At 43.4% G+C, this 18166-nt stretch overlaps 1 long non-coding RNA gene across 2 annotated transcripts in view; it reads right to left on the bottom strand.

Moving 5' to 3' along the window:
- The window catches only part of LOC115936801 (uncharacterized), a 40601-nt gene extending 23465 nt beyond the window's left edge, over window positions 1-17136 (bottom strand). The window contains exons 1-4 of one of the 2 annotated variants that reach the window (XR_014144162.1): window positions 16994-17136; window positions 16316-16425; window positions 12870-15088; window positions 3100-3242 (exon numbers count right to left, since the gene is read on the bottom strand). This is a non-coding gene — a long non-coding RNA (uncharacterized LOC115936801). Of the gene's footprint in view, window positions 1-3099; window positions 3243-12869; window positions 16426-16993 lie in introns of both variants that reach the window. The other variant, XR_014144161.1, reaches the window with a different exon arrangement.
- Between the last annotated feature and the right edge of the window lie 1030 nt (window positions 17137-18166).

Here is an 18166-nt window from a genome sequence, read left to right as displayed (position 1 = left end):
CCTGTTGAATACAGGTGCAAAAATCCTTAACAAAATATTAGGAAACTAAAGTCAGCAATACATTAAAAGGATCACACAACATGATCAAGTGGGATTTATTCAGGTATGCAAGGATAGTTCAATATTTTTAAATCAGTGAATGTGATACACCATATTAATTTAAAAGATTAAAATCATATAATAATCTCAATAGATGCAGAAAAAAGCATTTGACAAAATTCAACATCCGTTTGATAAAAACACACAACCAAGTGAGTATAGAAGTAACTTACCTCAACACCACATATGAAAAACCCACAGCTAATATCATACTCACCATTCATCAGTAGTGAAAAGCTGATAGCTTTTCCTATGAGATCAAAAACAAGACATGATCCCCACTCTCCTCACTTTTATTCAACGTATTATTGGAAGTCCTAGCCACAGCAATTAGGCAATACAAATTAAAAAAAAAAAAAAGGCATACAAATTGGAATGGAAGATGCCATAAATAGGAAAGTTGGTAAGTATGCCCCACCCCCTACACTCTCCAGCCACCTACCCAAAGCCAGCAGAAGAGCACAACCTACTCAGAGGTTTTCCAGATGACACAATGCTATAAATAGAAAAACCTAAAGATTCCACCAAAAAACTGTTAGAACTAGTCAATGAACTCAGTAAAGTGATACAGGATACAGGATAAAAAATTAATATACAAAAATCTGTTAAGTTTCTATAAACTAATAATAAACTATCAGAGAGAGAGATCAAAATAATTCCACTTACAATTGTATCAAAAATAATAAAATATCTAGGAATAAATGTGACCAAGAAGATGAAAAATCTGTAGACTGAAAACTATAAGACATTGATGAAAGAAATTGAAGAAGACACAAATAAATGGAAAGATATACAATGGATTGGAAGAATTAACATTGTTAAAATGTCCTATACAACCAAAGCAATCTACAGACTCAATGCTACCCCTATTAAAATTCCATTGGCATTTTTCACAGAACTAGAAAAAATAATTCTAAAATATATATGGAACCATAAAAGGACCCAAGTAACCAAAAAATCTTGAGAAAGAACAACAAAGTCAGAGGTATCATGCACCCTCATTTCACACTCTACTACAAAGCTACAGTAATCAAAACAACACAATAGTGGAATAAACACAGATACATCAGTAAAACAGATTAAAGAGCCCAGAAATAAACCCACACATAATATGTTCAATTAATTTACACGAAAGGGGGCAAGAATATACAATGGGGAAGGGACAGTCTTTTCAATAAATAGTATTAGAGAACTGGACAGCTACATGCAAAAGAATGAAACTAGACCACTATCTTACACCATATATAAAAATTAATTCAAAATAGGGGCGCCTGGGTGGCTCAGTCAAGCATCTGCCTTCAGCTTAGGTCATGGTCCCAGAGTCCTGGGATCGAGCCCCACATTAGGCTCCCTGCTTGGCAGGAAGACTGCTTCTCCCTCCCCCACTCCCCCTGCTTGTGTTCCCTCTCTTGCTGTGTCTCTCTCTATCAAATAAATAAACAAAATCTTAAAAAAAAAAAAAAAAGCTTATTACTTGCCAGACCCTCCCATTTAGACACTACGATATTCCCAGTTGCTAGCCAAGGTCCTTCTCCAGAGATACCACTCTGAACTAAGGTGTCACCATTGTCATAGGCTCTTGCCATTCCCCATGCCCTGCCCATCAAATCCGATCCTTTGGGATATTGATTTTTCATCTTCCCCCCGGGGACTGCTGTTTCTCCTACAGTATCCTAGCCCCACACTATTGCTCTCTCCAGAAGCACAGATTCACATCACTGGAAGGGCAAGTCAGGAGGCCAAATTAGGACAATCAAACTAAATTTAAGATGTACCACCATGGCCAATCATAATGAGAGCATCACAAATGAATGCCAAAAATATACAGCACCCAAAATCCAAGAATCAAAATTAGACTCATACACAGGGTTCTACCCCTCCCCACAATGCCCATGAAAAAAGTCTTCTTTCTCTCTCAATTTGACATGTCCTTTCTGTCACCCCTCCCCTGTTTATGTTTGGGCTCACTACCAGCAACTGCTTTAATTACCACTTCACTATCTTACTGAAGGAGAGAGATGTTTCCACAGAGCACATCTGCCCAGAGCTTGACAGCTATGAACCCATTTAGTGTACCCAGTAAAGGCAGTCAGGCAGTGTCATCCACAGGTGTGCATGAGTCTACATGGGGTTTAGGTGTGCTGTCTACCCCTGTATGTTTGATTAGTGAAGGAGGGTTGGAGATGAACAGTTAACCACAGGGAGGTAGGAGAGGGCTGTCCCCATCTCCACACCCACACTCACAGGATGTAGATTTTATTTTTTTTCATTATTCTAAACAGACTATTTGCCTGCATGGATCTGATGGCTGGATACTTAGGAAATAGGGAATGTTTTTTGTTATATGAAAAAAATAAAAAATAAACCCATTATATTTGGATCCACAACAGCACAGTTACTGAAATCTAAATTCTCATGTATCACAGGTCTTTTGAGAAAGTGTGCCTTCTTCATTCTTGGGCAGAGAAACACTCTGAGTGTTTCCTCATCCCATCTCCAGTAGGCACTAGCATTGGAAAACATGGCTAAGTGGGGTGTTTGGCCAACAGACGCCTCGTACTTTATCCCTTTCCCAGGCACAAACTCTTCCCACGCCTGCACTTCTGGGGCTTGTTCCTTTTCCTTTTGCAAAAGCAGGGCCTGCTGTCCAGAGCTGGCACTGTTGGGTTCCTGGCTGCCTGGGCGATGGCTAGGTCCAGCAATGGAGGTATAGTGTGATGGGTTGCACTTATGGGGATTATTTGGAGAGGGAAAGGGGGAAAGCTCAAACTGTCTGTTATGGGCACAGTGTATGCTCAAAGACAGAAACAGGACCTGTGCTCAGAGGTATGAGCTGATCACAAAATGTGCTCTATTAAGTGATGAAGCAGACAGTGCTGGACAACAGTGGAGGGCAGAGGCCAGGGGCTATTTTTACACTTTAGGGAATAGAGTTAAGAATTTTGGACAGGACAGCATGTATTACATCTAGCTGGCTGGGAGACTTAAGGCTTCTCTCACCCGTCTTCTTCTTCTCTAATTTCTGTGTCTCATTCTCCTGTAGACTTCATTCTCATTTTTCAAGGTAGCCACTCCTTGTTACCACAATGGCAATCTCTGTAGGATCACTTATATTTAAGTTACACCTCCATATTCAAAGTATCCTGCAAGATAGTAGAATACAGCAACACTAGTCGGAATCCTGCACCCTGTACATTTGTTCTTTTGGGCTAATGATTCAAAAAATATTTGAAGCAATATAAACTTTAGAACCTAACTCTTTCACACCCCACCCCACCCCACTCCCCAACACACTTAAAAATCTGTTGGATTCTCCTCAACCCTATGACTCTATCCCTTTCTTCTTCTCCCTCATAATCTAACTTCTTGAAAGACATACTCACATTTGCCTTTTCCATTTTCTCATCTTCTGTGTCCTCTTCAGCATGTCAGCCTAGCTGCTACCCCCACCACTGCCCCAGACAGCTCTCATGAAATTCAAGTACCTCCACGTCATTTGCCAGGTGGGTACACTCCTAATAGTACACAGCTTCTCCCTTTCCCCTTCTCGAGGCACTCTCCTCCCTGGAGTCTGGGACACCCCACTCCCCAGGCCTCCCTCCCAATTCCTCCTGCTAGGTCTCCTTTGCAAGCTCTTCCTTTCCCTGACACATCGACACTGGGGCACGTCTTTGTTCTTAATTCCAAAGCCCATGGCCCTTCCTGCCACAGACTATCTCCCACTCTCAATTCCCATTGACATGCAGAGGGCTCCCAATTTAAACCCGTCATCTAAGATATCTCCGAATCCAGATGTGTACATACAAACTCCCACCACCAGCTATCCCCTCCTGGGGACCCATAGGCACACCCAAGACCAAACTCATCATCCTCCTTCCACAGCCTCCTTATTGCTGGCATTCCATGTTGCATTCCAGAATCTGCGAGTTGTCATTGGCATGTTCCTCTCTCTCATCACCCAGTCCACACCCAAATTGCCACAAGTCCACATACTTCTCTCCATTCCCACTGCCACCATCCTACCTGGAACCAAACCCTTCATTTGTCATCTAACCTGTTGTGTTGGCTTCCTACACATACCCTGGCCTTGCTATCTCTACAAACAACACACAGAGAGTATTATTTTCAAAATTCAAACCTATCATGTGTCTCCAATGCTAAAAATAACAATAAAAAAATGAAACAAAAATAAAGTCTGCAATGGCTTTGCATTGCTCTTGTAAGAAAGACCAAAACTGAATTCAGTTATCAGTTCTAGCAGTTTTTGGTGGCATCTGTAGGGTTTTCTATATATATAGTATCATGTCATCTGCAAATAGTGAAAGTTTTACTTCTTCCTTACCAATTTGGATGGTTTTAAAAATTAAATATAAGAGTTTAAAAAAAAAAAAAAAGAAGGACCAAAACCCTTAGCAAGACCAGCATGTGGACCCTCCCTATCTCTACATCATCATATTGACCCATTCTTCCCTTCCTTTCTGTGTTGGAGCCACACTGGAGCAGGATCAATCCAGTGGGCAGAACACAGCAATAAGAGATACTGGCAGCCAGGCAGGTGAAAGCATCATGGTTAACAGGACTGCAGCACTGTGTGTACCTTCTTCATTAGTGATTCAACAGAATCTTCTTTTGAGGCCCTCTCATTATTCTGGTCTCATCTTACCTTTTTAGAGTAGGTGGTCTCCGGAATAACCTATCTCCTCTCATGTGATGGGCAAGAGAAAACATGAGAAATAGACATGAAAAATATAGTCCCTGAAACTGTTGCATCATTTCTATTCAAAACTACTCGGGGCACCTGGGTGGCTCAGTCATTAAGCGTCTGCCTTCAGCTCAGGTCATGATCCCAGGGTCCTGGGATCGAGCCCCGCATTGGGTTCCCTGCTCAGCAGGAAGCCTGCTTCTCCCTCTCCCACTCCCCTTGCTTGTGTTCCCTCTCTCGCTGTGTCTCTCTCTGTCAAATAAATAAATAAAATCTTTAAAAAAAAAAAACTACTCGGTCAATATCCTTTATATAAGGACACTCATGACATACTCCTTTTAGAGTTAAGGACAAAACTCTTAAGTCAAGATTCAAGCTAGTCTACTTCTATTCATGATATAATGGAAATCATGTAGCTTATAGTGTTTTATTTAATTTATATCTCTACCTATCATCTATCTACCCAGGTTGCCAGAAACTTCAAAGTTAAATTACGGCTAAGAGCAGCAAGTATCTTTAGATTGTGGTTATATCTTCCTTTTAATCCTTTGTTGTTGTTGTTTTATCCTTTGTCCTTATTTTCATAGTCCTATTGTATGTGACTAAAAGGCACCCTTCTGTGAACCCCCCAGAGACTTCCCGGGGTCTGGGGAGGAAGGCATTGCCACAAATCCCTGGGTGGCAGTCACTGGCCTTCAAGGGGAGGCAAGGAGCCCCAAGGGAGTTCTGGCCTCTGGGAAGGCTCAAGGCCAGCTGGTGTTGTGGCATGGAAAGAGGGAAGGCACAGTGTCCTCCATGACTCTCATACCCAGGCAATGGAATCACTGAAAGGACATTGATTTTACAGACTATATTGTATTTTCAAACACCATTCAAACCAGAAACATTTCAGGCTATGAAGCCAACAAGGTCACCCTAAAACAGAAAATTTTTAAACCTTAAAAAAATTGCATAAATCATTAAAATCTTGAAAATACATAATATGCTGCTTTTTTTTTAAGTTACCACCTTTTCCAAAATCCATGCAAATTGCAGAGCCAAAAGCAGAAAACTAAGTAGTTTTTCAAAGTGTTGTGCCAGTCATGGGTTTTTTTTACAGAGCTCCTTAGATTGAGATCCATAAAAGGGAGGTACCACTTCCCATTGCTTCACCAACTTTTTAAAGCCAAGGCTGAAACTTCCATTCCTCCTTTTACTTCATTCTACTCCCAGATTCAGAAGTGATCTTGAATTAAGGGGAGAATCACTCCAAACTGCTGGTAACCAGGTCGTGGCTCACAAACAAGCACCATTAATAAGAGTAGCAGCCCCTGAGGTAGGCAGGCATGTGCCCATCACTCTCCTAACTGCTGTAAGCTTCATGACACCCTCCAAACTGGGCTCTACCACCTCAGAGATCAGCAAACTGACAGGTCGAGCAATATGCCCAAGGTCAAAGAGACTAACCAGCAAAACTGACACTCGAATCTTCTCTGGCCAGTGTAGTGTATTTCTGACACTTTTTGCATTTGTTTCTTTTTCTCCTCACTTTCTACGTTCCTGCCCTTTATCAATATTGACCTCAGGAAAGGACCTGGTATTGGCCATTTATATTTCTTTTTTTTTTTTCCAAAGATTTATTCATTTATTTGAGACAGAGAGAATGAGAGACAGAGAGCATGAGAGGGAGGAGGGTCAGAGGGAGAAGCAGACTCCCCGCCGAGCAGGGAGCCCGATGCGGGACTCGATCCCGGGACTCCAGGATCATGACCTGAGCCGAAGGCAGTCGCTTAACCGACTGAGCCACCCAGGCGCCCTTGGCCATTTATATTTCTTTGTGATTTTTAATCAGTATTACCACCTGAACGTATAACATATGCATTGTTTTCCTGATTATGAAAATCATCACATTAAAGATTCTAATCAGAGAATTGTTACTTTTTGAACTAGTAGAGATCTAAGCAATCATATAGTACAACTGCTTCCTTTTAAAGAAATGTCATTTGAGGTCTAAAAAGATGACTACAACTTGCTGAAGGTCACACAGCTAAATAAGTCTCTAAAAGACACTTCATCCTTAAAAATCATAAATTTCCTAAAACATAATTAAGGATTTTTTTTTATAATTTTAAGGTTGACGATAAAATCTTTTCTCAAAGCTCTTGAGGCCAGATCCAATGACAAATTTCTTATAAATTGCCAAAAGAAGTATGAGGACCTGAAACCTGAATCTTTTGGAAGAATTCTTCCCCCTGGTAAAGGAATTTCAAGCCACAATGAGCAAGTGGAAGCAAGAGCTCAAATGTGAAGCCCCTTCCCACAGAATTGCTGACTAGCCCATTACCTGGCTGCCTCTGAGCCCACTGGGCTCAACTCCTGCCCTTCCCAAGCGGCCTAAGAACCACCTCCAGAGAGCAGAGGGGCCTCTGCACAAGCAGAAGCCTCGGCATGCCCTCCTCATAGGGCCCTCCAGAACCTCACATCCAGGCCAGGCACAAGGTAAGATTCACCCTGCCACACACGCCACCTCCATGGAAAGCCACGGGCCTCTGTGTCACTGAATAGCGACCTCTGGCCACATGGCAGGCCCTGGAGGTTCTTCATTTCCTCTGCAGCTGGGCTTCTTACACCCACACTGGAGTGGTATTATACTGACACACTGGGTTTGACAGTGGATGGGACAATCTTCCAGTGGGAGGGGCCACACACATAGACGGCATTATAATCGATAGCAATTCAAAAGCAGGTGCTGATACAGCAAGCTTGAGCCATTTGATTGAGAGCCTGTGGCATGCCGCCCCCATCCTGGCAGAGGGCCTTCACCTTAACCTCACACAGCTCACCTGGATCTCAGCCTCCTGAGCCTATGTGCCGGGGATACACTGCCATACCACATCCCACCATTTCCCCACTTGCTGGAAAGGAGTCAAGGTGACCCCTAAATAAGCTTTTGTGGAAGAGCAATGCATTTTTCACCCAGTTAGTATTAATGGGGTATAAATTTCATTCTGAAAACACCTCTGTGCTGGTCAGAACTGCATGTGTCTAGAGGGACAGGCAGAGACCAACTCACAAAAAACAATGTCAAACTCAGGCATGAAAATTCAACTTCTGTATGTTAAACTAAACACTTCACAAAATTACAATCAATTGCCTTCACTCCCTCTTGGATAAAAGTCAAATTGTAAAGGTTTTATACCAGAAAAGAAGCATGCTTTTGAAACGAAGTCAGGAATCCGAGAGGTTGGAAAGCTGACGCCCCAGGGAAAAACTGTGTATTGGCCTTGCAGACTTCCCCTGGAAGAGTCACTGTAGTACTCCATTTATCCCCCAAGAGCCAGGGCCCCAGCACAAGCCCAGAGCAATGACCTGAGCACCTGCCGTCCACCTGCATGTCCTCTGAGCACCTCTGGGTCAGTCTCTGCTCTGGTCTAACCTCTCTTGCACAGCCTTCAGTCTACATTCCAGATCTCAGCCCTTAAGCGGAGCTGTCCTGTTGCTACCACCCAATCCCACGTCTCTGTGGCCAGGACTACCAACATGTCCCTGCCCCTGAGGCTGGCATCAGCACCAATTCTCCCAGCTATGTGTGCTTGACAGCTCGGCCCAGCACAGAGCCAAGGAAGGAGCAAATTCCTCAATCTGAGGGTCTGACCTTAACATTTCAAAGGCATAGTTATCTCGACCCTGGAATGAGGAGCCTGAGCAGTGGGAATGCTGATAACCGCACTACTTCAAAGTAATTAGATTAAAAATACTTATGTAAGCTTGTAAAGATTTGGAAAAATCAGACCAAGTGATTGGTGATTTATGTAAATATAAGAATTCATGAATTCCATTCCAAACAAATCCTTTCCAAGCAAAATGCAGAGCTGCAGAATCACCCATATGTCTGGCCCTTTTATTTATATATATATACCCATATAAATGCATTTTGCTTGGAAAGGATTTGTTTGGACTAGAATATATATTATATATTAATTTTTATATTTACTTATGAATATATATTTGATATAATATATTGTAATATAATAATATATATTACATATATTAATGTGTTTTGTTTGGAAAGGATTTATTTGGAATGGAATTCATGAATTCTAATATTTACATAAATCACCAGTCACTTGGTCTGATTTTTTTCTAAACCTTTTTATATATGTGTGTGTGTACATATATATATACATATATATGTATATGTTTGTGTGTATATATATGTCTATATGTATATGTATGTGTGTGTATTTGTGTGTGTTTGTGTGTGTGCATGTGTATAGAGAGAAAGAGAGAGAAATTAAATTGAGTCCTTTATGCCAAGGCTCAGGTATAAATTGACCACAATTAATTAAAGTTTATAAAAGAGAAGCAATGGCTCCTGGGATATCTTAAGCACACAAACTAGCTCCCAGGACCTGCAAACTCATACAGCTGCACCTCATACTCAGCCACAGAAAGAACAAAGAGGACTATGGCCCAGCCACAGTAGGCAGAAAAGCAAGTGTCCTTCATGAGAAATAACCCCATCTCTTAGAGTTTTAAGCAATGTCATAAGAATCACTGTCCAGTTCTGTGGATCAAAACACCACAGTGAACAGAGGTGAGGTCCCAAACCACTGAGGACCAGGCAAACCATTTCAGATTGCTATGGACTGAATGTTTGTGTCCCCCCCAAATTAATATATGTTTAAGTCTTACTGCCCAATGTGATGGTATCTGGAGGCAGGGCTCTTTGGGAGGTGATTAGGTCATGAGAGTGGAGCCCTCATAAATGGAGTTAGTGCCCCTATAAAAGAAACCCTCAGAGCTCCCTCACCCTTTCTGCCCCATTGCAGGATACAACAAAGTCTGTGACCTGGACAGGTCTCACCTGACTGCTGGCACACCAAGATCAGACTTCCAGCCTCCAGAATTGTGAGAAATCAGTTTTGTTGTTTATAAAACACTCAGTCTATGGTAATTTGTTACAACAGCGCTAACTGACTAAGACACGCATAAAGGGCCCTAGCCAGGGACCTTCTCATGAAATATTTAACAAGCACAAAAATTTTGCCTAATGTAGCTTCTGTCTGGCTTTTCTCTCTCTCCTCTTGGAAAAACTGTTCCTGCCCCACCCCCACCTGCCACCCCAGCGGTCCAATTTCACCACCAGGTAAGAGAGACCACGTGCCTATCACCTTGAGCTCACCTTCTCATCTCAGGATCAGAGGAAGCCCCTCTTCCAGCCAGGCCCTGGGGCAACCCCTTTTCCAAGGAGCCCACCTGCATCAAGCTCTGTCCTAGGGTCCAGCCCTTCCTGCAAGTGTTCCTTCTGGGTCCCCAGACCTGTGCTCAGTGCTTACTTCTGCCAGCTTCTGTTGCTTGGGGACACAAGGCTGCCTGAGCTGTGTTAGCAACTCACCTTGCTTTGTGCTCTCTCCCCTGGCCCAGTTTTGCTCCAATTGCTTCTGTCTCCATCATTGCTCTTAACAATTTCCCTGGAGTGTCATTTCACTCAGCCTCCTAAACTCCACTTCAATGCCTCCTTTCTCTCCCCTCTTTCTAACCCACCATTCGACTTGGGAGAAAATAACTGAGCTCCTTAAGATGCTGCCCTCCATGCTATTCAACTTCCCTCCATCATCAATGGCCTCTTGATTATAAGAATCACCAATTACTCTACTTAAGGAGCACTACATTTATACAATAGGTACATATCCATGTTAGGACAGCCATTATCTCATTAAGGGAGGACCCTTCAAATATTTAATGCTTGGAGTCATACTTTATACCATTTCACACCTCCCTTTTGTCCCACTTGGCATCACCCCTCAATCTGCAGTCACTGGGAAAGAGTATGTTTAAGCATAGTTTTAGTGATTAACTATGCACTTATTCAAAATATGATTCTGCATCTAGGGGTGCCTGGGTGGCTCAATCGGCTAAGCGTCTGCCTTCAGCTCAGGGTCCTGAGATAGAGCCCTGGGTCAGGATCCCTGTTTGGCAGGGGAGTAAGCTTCTCCCTCTCCCTACGCTCTTGTGCTCTCTCTCACTCACTCTCTCTCTCAAATAAATAAAATCGTTTTTAAAAATTTGATTCTGCGTCTCTACTAAGAATTGCTGGGCAATTCTAAATTCAAAACCTCTGTTTACCTGGAAAAGCATTGAATATGACCAAGTGTTGAATATGCTCAAGAAATATTTGTTCAAAGGATAAATGGATGGATAGATGGATGGGTGGGATGAATGGATGGATGCGTGGGTAGATCCAACACTAAACATTTCTGGAGATGTCAAGATCTCTTCACTTTGCGTCACAGTTCCAAGGAGGGAAGTAAGAAATGAGGGGCATAGGGCTGCTCCAGATCCAGCAGGAGCTGCTCCCTCCCCATGAGGTCATTGGTCATTTCCAGGGGATTTGTCCTATAGAGCTTTGCACAACACAATTAAAGTAATCATCATAATAAAATAATAATATTGCAGTACACTAGCCACATGTCAAGTGCTCAATAGCCACATGTGGTTAGTGGCCACCACACTGGAGCATTTCATCACCACAGAAATTTTATTAGTCAATACTGTGAGACGAGAAAACATGAGGAAGCCATTTAAGATGCCCTAGAACTCCTTCCATGTGAGTAACATGCTCACATTAGTACTGGTCTCACTCCAGTGTGACCAGTACTGTCAATTGAAATACCATGTCATTTGTACAGTCTAATAGGAAATATATATTTGGTCTTTGTCCCTGGTTCCTGGCATCAATCTCCTAAAACCTTACCCTTGGAATTCCCTGAAAGATAGGACTGTCTTTTGTTATTCATAACAAGCCCCTTTAGACGACACCTGAGTTTATGCTAATGAGGAGATTCTTATGAGTCCCTAGATAGTTTCAGGAAGGGGTTGGTCCAAGGCTCAATTAGAGGGTTGGAATTTTCAGTCCCATCCTCCCTTAACTTCTGGGGAGGGGAGAAGGGCTGTCAATTGAGTCTAATCACCAATGGCCAATGATTTAATCAATCATGCCTCTGTAATGAAACCATAAAAATCCCTAATGGACAAGTTTCAGACCCGCCAGGTTGGTGAACACATAGAGCTGCTGGGACAGTGCACCGCAGGAGAGCATGGAAGTTCCATTGGCACCCTCCACCCCCAATACAATGCCCCATGCATCTCTTCCATTTGGCTGTTCCGAAGTTGTATCCTTTATAATAAACTGGTAATAGTAAGTAAAGTGCTTTCCCGAGTGCTGCAATTTGTTCCAGTGAATTATTGAACCTGAGAGGGGGCTGTGGGTACTCCCAAATTTGTACTCAGCCAGGCAGAAATATGGGTAGCTTGGGCACCACATTTGAAACTGGTGTCTAATGTGGGGACAGTGTCATCAACTGAGCCCTTACACTGTAGAGTACATGCTAACTCTAGGAATTAGTGTCAGAATTGAATTGTTAGATACCCTGTTGGTCAGTTGAACACCCACTTGGTCAGAGAATCCGAGAACTGATTGGCATAAAGGAAAAACTCTCTCAGTTTCACTTTTCTCTTTCAATAAAAAGACTGTGGGGGTGTGTTTTGGTGGCATTGTGCCTATAAGGAGGCTGCCTCTGGTCAGGGGGAGGGTTTCTATTTATACACTGTCTGCAGAGCACTTTGCAATCCTTCAGCATGAAGGGTTCCATATGAGTGCAAGGTGTTATTGCAAGGTGTTAACAGTTCCAAATGAACCTTTTCATTTAACTGTGTCAACCTCTGGATTAGCCAGTCTTAACTCAATAGATGGTGGAGTGGGCAGAACTAATGAGTTTTTGTTTAGAATATTTATATGTCTGACCTGAAAATTATGAGAGTTTTTTTCAATTTGAACCAGCGGGAAATTTTAACCTTTTTGCCAAAATACATAGATCATTGAAACCTATTCCTCATTTTCTTTAAACATAGGTAGAATGAAACCCAGAAATAATAATGGCAATGATACTAAATATTCCCCCAGCATTTTTCTTTCAAAAACCTTGTGAATGTATACATAGATTAGATTGCTCATCCTCCAACATCCCTAGACTTGTTTATTTGAAATGTTAGTGTGGACAATGGGAAAGAAGTGTGAGGTATTTACCTTGTGTTTACTCTCCCCTAATCTCTCTGGAGGAGGGAGGACTTTGCATCTATGCAGCATCCCAGCAGCATCCAGCAGCATTTCCACCGTGTAGTTCCAACTCTTGGGCTCAACTAATGCACTTATTTCTCCATGGGAGCCTGCAAACACATCCTGAGTCTTCTGAACACACTGCTTCATGGACACAACCAATCTGCTTTCCCTCCTCCAGCATGTGAGATAATCAAATATGTGTATTAATTAGAGTACTCCAGAGAAATAGAACCAATGGAATATATCCTTATATCTATATATCTATATCTATCAATGTCAACATAAACATATATCAATAGAGAGAGATTTATTATAGGGAACTGGCTCATGTTGTAGAAACTGGCAAGTCCAAAATCTGCAGAGCTGATAGCTGATGTCCCAGTTCAAATCCAAAGCCCAGAAACTGATGTGGAAGCAGGAAGAGGTGATATCCTAGTTCAAAGGCCACAAGGCAGGAGAATTATCTCTTACTCTATGAACAACAGCCTTTTGTTTTATTCAGGCCTTCTACTGATTGGATGAGGCCCACCCTAATGACTGATTGGAGGGCAGTCTGCTTTACTCAAAGGATTCAAATGTTTATCTCACCCCAAAACACAGAAATACACACAATAATATTTGACCAACTATTTGGGCGCCGTGGTCTAGTCACACCAATACATAAAATTAACCATCACACTATGTGTGTACATAAAGCAAAGCACAGTTCATGAGCATCTATCTCTCCTTTGGTGGGATCCAGTTTTCTCAGCCCTTCCACAAACCATCAGAGGAATCAACAGCAGAGCTCAGGCCAGTGACACCCACCAGTAGATTTCCTTATAGGGCCCCTATCTCCGTTCACACAAGCTGGGAATCACTGCATGCAAATGGTGGGCTGCTGTCAACACCTTCTGAGGTCCAGTCCTCCGCTGACCACAGGGCACAGCCATCACCATTCTCATGGCCCATCCCTGCCTGGAATGTGCTGTCCCCTAGAGACTCACTCAGAGTCAGCTCCTCAGGAAACCACACCTGCCCACCTGTCCCACTAAGAGGAACTCTGGACACTCTGTTGGTCTCCATTTAGAGATTACAAAGGGTAGGGTTTCAGGAGCATCTGGGCCAGCCCTCTGGCTTTACAGAAGTCATTGAGACCCAGAGAGGTAAGCACCTTGACCAAGATGCTCAGAGAGCTAATGAGCCCTGACTGGAATATAGTCCCTCACGCCCACTCCAAGGCTCTGTCCACAGCAGCATCTCTGCAGACACTGTGTGAGGCTTCCAAGCACTCTTCAGCCATCATTCCTCTGCATTAGGCTTATAGCCACATTCAGAGCACAAATCAGGGATTCTATCTCTTTTGTACCCTCCTGCTGTAGCCTTGACTCCCGCTGAATGCAGTAGCAGGCACTATCTGGCCTCTCCCCATGGGACATATTGGCACTTTCAGCAGGGCAAGCACTCCCCAGACTTTAGGAAAATCAAGAACACTCCCCACACATTCCCAAACACTCCTCCTGGGAGGAGGATGAGCAGCCATGGCTCCCTGCAAAGGCAGTGTACAGGTCCTCAGGAGCTGACCCCAACAAAATCCTCAGAGACGCAGTCCACCGTAGCTTTTCCTGTCCAGAAGAGTGAGTCAATGCCAAATGGGGACAGTGCCTGGACTTCATGGCTCCAGGGCCCGGACGCCTGGCCCGCCTCATCCCTCGCTGACGATTGGCACCTCTGAGCTCCCTGCTCCCAGCTGGAACGGGCCATACTGATGGATGTGGGTTGTCGGTCCCAGACCACGTAGTAGGTGAAAGTTCTGGAAACTTCACAGAAAAGTCAGTTCTTGTAAAATTTCCAGTGTGTTTTTGTTAGCCCCAAAAGAGAGATCTGTGCGCTCTGGATTGCTCTGGTTCTGCCCATTCTAAAGGGCAGCAGCACTCTTCCTGGTTACTAAAGAGTGCCCCCCATATATAACCATATAACCTGGGTCAGGGCTAAATTGTCCCTAAAATTTAACCTTGGGTGTTTTCGATAACAAGGAGGGTAAATTGATAAAACCAAATGTATCAAAGTCAAAATCATAGATAATGCCAAAATAATTCCTATTGAAGTTTGAGGTATACCATATATTTCTCAAAATGTCGTGGAGCACAGTGTTTAATTCATTGGCGTCTTCAGGAGGTGTGGATTAGGACGGAGGGAGAGGCAGCCTAAGAACATGCGAAGGAAAGGCTCATAAGGACACGTTTTTATCCAAAACGGCTTATAGACATACCTCCACTCAGCAAAATGGACTTAGCCTCCTCTGGCCTGACTGTAAAGAATAATGTTCCATCGCTTCTCGGCCTTTTGGCTAAGATCAAGTGAAGAATAATGTTCCAGCTCTCACATCATTTCAAGAAGAAAGGATGGTCCTGAAATGTGTGATAACTGTTAACTCTAGGGTACTTTTCAGATCTACTTTCTTTTAAAGAGAGATCATCAACGTGAAGAGAAAGGTTTGACTATCCAGCAAAGCACTACCTACAAATATCCAAGCTGACATTGAACAGCAGCCCCCGAGCCTGTGAGCTCGCACAGCCTTATTCTTCCAGTAATTGCAGCCCTGTCCCAGAGTCAGTGACTGACCTGATCCTGGGCATCTCCTGCATCTCCTCTCCCCTCCCATGATATGCTGAGAAGCCAGGTGTCCAAATAAATGAGCCTTGGATTGTAGCATTTGCCAGTTTCCCTGGTGTAAATATTACCACCATATTCAATTCCAAAACCCCAATGGTTGAACCACTGGGTGGCAGAGTTCTTGAATATTTGCCATCCCCTGGCCTCTCTATGACTAACTGCCTCGCATCCCCTACACATTGGCTCAAATGTCACCTTCTCGGGGAGACCTTCCCCAACCATCTCACCCTATGTTCCCCATCCCCCTTCTCTGCTTTATCTTCTCCTTGGCATTACTCAACATATTCACATACATAATTGATTTATTTCATGTATTTTGTCTCTTCCCCGCTAAGGACACACTCCAGAGAGGCATGTGTATTGTCTGTTGTTCACTGATGTGTCCCCAGCTAAAGCAGCATCTGACACATGGTCAGGGCTCCACATTTACTAATCAGTGAGCCCCAGCTTTGGTTTGAGTATCCGGTAAACAATGCTTTTGTCTCTCCTGCCTTTGCACTTCTGGGATCCTCACTTAGAACCAACTTAGCCACAGCCCAAACCCCAGCTAGCTGTAGATAAAACCTTTGAAGTCTGTCATCCAACTAACTCCTTCAAGTAGGAACAAATGGGATCTGTCCAAATGTGTCCATCAGAGATAGAATTCTCCTTAGCCCAGAGGCCTTCTATTTCTAGCTCGGCTGGCAGAAGAAAATGATCTCCTCCCTCCTTAGCAAAAAGGCTTATTTACAAGGGAAATAGCTCACTGTGCCCTGTACCATGCTCACAGGCTCTTCCTCACCATCCTGAGTTCAGAAACAGCACATTGACACCTTAGCTCCCAAATACAGGGAGAGTCTCCGTTAGTAACAAGTGCTCCTGAATGTATCTGTGGGAACAAAAATGCAGAACCTGGTTTTTATTGTTATCCTCTTTCTTCTAGACATTCTAGAATGCTCTCAGCCTTCTAACTGTAGTTGGATTGTAATAGACGGACTAATTTGGGTTGTTGCCCCTTTGACACAAATTAGCTGCAGATGAGATGTTTATACACAATAGAAATGAATATTAAAACTGTGCAACACTGCCAATAGAAGATGAATAATTGAATCAAGAAATATAAAAACATTATCAGAAAAATAAATTCAAGCCTTGGCTGATGCCATGCCTCCAACAATACTCTTCCTTGGAGGTGACATCTTTGCCCCAAAGGGCATGTTTCCGAATATCCGGTCATTCTAGATGTTACCTCTAAGGCTTTCCCGGTAGGCCATGTGCCTCTATAGCTGTGTGACAGTAGATTCCGTGGTTCCCCGGCTCCACTAGCATGCATCCCTGGGAACGAGCAAGAGCACCCCCGCGCCGGCCTGTGCAGGGCCTCAAGGCCGCACCTGCTCCTTGCACTCTGGCCCCGCAGTGTGACCGCCTTCCCCCCCCCCCACCCCCGCTCTCTTCACCTTCGTTTCAGCTTGGCAAAGGATCTCTGGAAGTGCGTCCAGCCCCAAGCACTCCCTCGCAGTCCTCCCTACGATCCTCGAGGTTAGGCCTCTTCTCATACTGTAATGCCTGGCTGGCTCCTAAGCGCCTTAGCTGCCTGGGCCGGAAGCGGAACAGATTGAAGGCAGCGACATCTAGTGGCTCTACGTGGTATCGAACTTAGTAGATGTATATATTAATGTACATAATAGGGAGCGGGAAAGAAACTTCGAAAGCACGTTACATGTAACCTCAGCAAACTGAGAGTATCAAGACAAAGGCACTGATAGGCCATAACTGTGCTTTGCTTTTGTCTTTCATGCTGAAGAACCTGGTTTGGTTTGGCATTTTCCTCCAACTCCTTGCTTGTTAAAATAATTCGCTGGAGGCAGCAAACCTTCCTTCCACTACAGCAGGTGGGTGTCAGCTCAGGAGCAGGTCCCAGGGGTGAGAGTCAGCGCACAGGAATGGGCATGTCAGAGACAACCACACAGGAAGGAATAAAGCACGGATAGGGGATGATTAGAGATCATGCATCAGGTTTGGGGGTGCTTCATTTTTCTCAGATGACAAGCACTGCATTTTGTAATTAAGGGGACTCTTCCCCTTACTGACCAACATTTCCAAGTGTAATTGCAATTGCTAGGAATCTGACAGAGATAAGGAGGGTGTACCTTCGGCCCAGGACAACGACACAATAATGAATAAAAATGCAGGAATAGAATTTGAACCTTAAGTACAAGCTTCGTGCAGTCTAAATTACCAAAGAGATTTATTACTTGGGTGTGCCAGAAAGTTTAGATACATATGCCCAGCTACCACAAAGAGAATTCTTGATATTTCTCCATATGGATAAGAATATTCATCACATAGTTTACAATTCAAACATACAAAAGTCAAGAAATGTAGAAAACTCATTTTTTACTACCAACTCACTAATGTGGGTTATGTATACTTGGCAATAAGAAGTAAAATCATGCAGTGGCCATAAAATTCTTATATCCATACATAGCTAAGTAATATCACAGGGAAAGCTTGCATCTATGAACTGATCTATTTATGCTGAAATATAAATGGTGCTCTTAAGCCTAGAGTTTTCTTGATCTTGGTTTTGAGGGCTGTTGATCTTAAGGAAAGAGAGAGTCATTGTGGAA

This window comes from Leptonychotes weddellii, chromosome 4 (assembly GCF_054177405.1).
Source record: "Leptonychotes weddellii isolate Sample4059 chromosome 4, ASM5417740v2, whole genome shotgun sequence".
Taxonomy (NCBI): domain Eukaryota; kingdom Metazoa; phylum Chordata; class Mammalia; order Carnivora; family Phocidae; genus Leptonychotes; species Leptonychotes weddellii.
Note: the sequence above shows the minus strand (reverse complement) of the source record. Positions and strands in the feature narration are given on the sequence as shown.